The sequence below is a fragment of the Myotis lucifugus genome, unplaced genomic scaffold (assembly GCF_000147115.1).
Source record: "Myotis lucifugus unplaced genomic scaffold, Myoluc2.0 scaffold_193, whole genome shotgun sequence".
NCBI lineage: Eukaryota > Metazoa > Chordata > Mammalia > Chiroptera > Vespertilionidae > Myotis > Myotis lucifugus.
In genome coordinates, this window is record NW_005871241.1 from 1859319 (window position 1) to 1862219 (window position 2901).

The window sequence follows — 2901 nt, forward strand, 5'->3', positions numbered from 1 at the left end:
CCCCCTACCCCCTCATTCTCCCCCGCTCTTCCTTTCTCTCTAAAAAAACAAAAAAACAAAACAAAACAATAAAACGTATCTTCAGGTAAGGATTTATTAAAAAAAAAAAATGTGTTCAAGTGCATTTTGAATGCCATTGTCAGTAGAATACATACCAACTTCTTATTTTAAAAATACATAGTGTTTATAAACACAGGTACACATATACATTGATCAAAAAAAGTGAAACATAATTCCATGAGAAGTAAGATTTTTAAAGCTTCCGGGCCATGCCTATTGTTTGAGAATACATGACACAAGCATGTTGCTCTTATTAACTCTTTAATTATTTAAAAATTATGAAGAAATACTTTATTATTCTGGACCTATTTTGTTAATTCATTCAAACTGCAGGCTTGGCTACCAGTGACTTTGTGAAATAATTTTCAAGTTTCAGTATTGCTGGGTTCTTCCATTTGCCTCTTCAGATCCTCTCCCCTTCTCAGCCTTGCTCTATGGGCCAGGAGGCTGGCATGTATGTACATGTATTACTGCAGGGGTGGTCTTGCTTGCCTTCCTGTGGCTTTCAGGAGTGGAACAGAGGGAAAGGACATTTCACTCTCCATCTCCCCTCCTCCTGGATTCTGCTGTATCTCCACCGACACTCACAGTTCTTGGCAGGTATCCATCTCCATGCAGCCCCCTCTGTCTCTGTGTTCACATACCTGCTTCCTCATCTCTCTTCAGGCCTAGCCTTGCTAAGGGCACGGTTATGCATTGAATTGTGCCCCCCCCCCCCGAATTCATATATCAAAGCCCTCTCCCCCAGCACCTTTGAATGTGACTGTATTTTGAGATAAGGCCTTTAGGAGGGGATTAACTTAAAATGGTGCTGATAGGGTAAGTCCTAATCCTGTCTGACTGATGTCCTTGTAAGTCTCTACTTATAGGACAGATAAGCGAGACACCAGGGATGCCTGAGCACATGGGAAAGGCCTTCTGAAGACACACTGAGTAGGATGCCATCTGCAAGCCCAGGAGAGAGGCCTCAGCCGTGAATGCTTTTTCCAAACCCAAGTTTCTCTTTAGTTTGAAATTGTAAGGCTACCCCTTTACAGTTTTTATTTAGGCACTCTCAACTTGGAACCATAGAATTTCAGTTCTAGTTAAAACATCAAATTTTACTGAGTAGAGAGAATGATTACTTGACTCTGCGTAGTTGCAATATGCCCTTCAAATAAGAGCATCCTTTAATCATTTTTTTCTAAATGTTTTAATCCTCACCCGAGGATATGTTTTTATTGATTTTATTTATTTTTTAAATATATTTTATTGATTTAATCACTTTTTTTAAAAATATATTTTATTGATTTTTTACAGAGAGGAAGGGAGAGAGTTAGAGAGTTAGAAACATCGATGAGAGAGGAACATCGATCAGCTGCCTCCTGCACATCTCCCACTGGGGATGTGCCTGCAACCCAGGTACATGCCCTTGACCGGAATGGAACCTGAGACCTTTCAGTCCGCAGCCGACGCTCTATCCACTGAGCCAAACCGGTTTCAGCGATTTAATCACTTTTAAGACTTCTTTTGAAAGCTGTTAACTTTACAGTGATCTTGCAAAAGGTAATGGGTTTAATATACTTTTGCCTTTACTTTATTTATCAATGTTCCCTAAACCTTTCCTTCCTCCCCAGGAGAATGAGACACCAACACGAAGCCAGTGTGATATCTGATGCCTCAACAAATGACCAGGCAAAAAGAAAAAATAAATAGAAAGAAATCAATTCATTTTCTCTTGGAACACAGTTGACATTTGGTTTATATTTGATTCAGACACAGATTCAGACATTTCTATTACATTCATATTCATCAAAATGCCTGCTAAAAATGGGCATGTTGAAGCGGGGCCCGTGAGTATTTCTGCAGGAGGCGGGAATCCTCTCGGGCGTGGTTGCAGCCATTTGTTAATGCTCCGCGTGACTTGTGGCTCCGTAGGAAGGTGCCATATGGTGGTGGAGTCATTAAATTCTTCTCAACCGGACATGTGAGTTAATTTCATGCCTGATTCTTTATTTACAAAGAAATACGTCTGCTTATGGAGTTAGCACGAACTATTGAAGAACACAAGGGCCTGAATGAACAACCAACTATTAGTAACAGTGAGAGAGGCCATCTTTAGTATCAAAACCAAGAACACGTGGACAACTGTCGATATCATTGCTTCACTGAAAAGTCGAGGGTGAGAAAGCGAGGAATCAGACAGCATCGCTTTCATTTTTTATTATTTAGTCAAGGAAACATTGCAATGACAAGAGTATGGGATACATTTGTTTCTAGAGATAGGAAAATAAAATGCGCTTAATATTTGAAGATTCCACATAAAACCTAAGCATAACTGGCTTCTCCTCATTGTACTATTGCAAATGCCAGGTGGAAGAATTGCAGCTTTTAGTATGTGTAGAACTCAGGGTATAAACATAGTCCACAGACGTGATAAGACTATAGCCATGCCTGGGTCAGTGACTTCATGGTTCCACCGTGTCCGGCCAAGACTCTGCAGCTTTTCCTCCCATCATGCCTGCTCCTGGTTGCAAATACTTCTTGGTCCTCCAATCCTCTAATCACAATTAACAATTATCTCCCTTTGGTCCCCACTGTCTTATGTCACTAGCAAATAATCTAGTATATAAAATAATTTGCGTTTGTATATTTCTAAGCGTTCAATGTGTCTTTGTATCCGTGCCACCCAACCCCCACCGTGATGCCTAACACTCAATACATTTAACTTGCTGGTAAACCTAACCATAATGAACCAGGTGATTTGTTTTTATCCATATAGTATGTGAACACAGTTCCTGAATCTTAGACAAGTAATTCATTCTCTCTAAAGCAAGCTTTTACTCAGTAACATTAAATGCT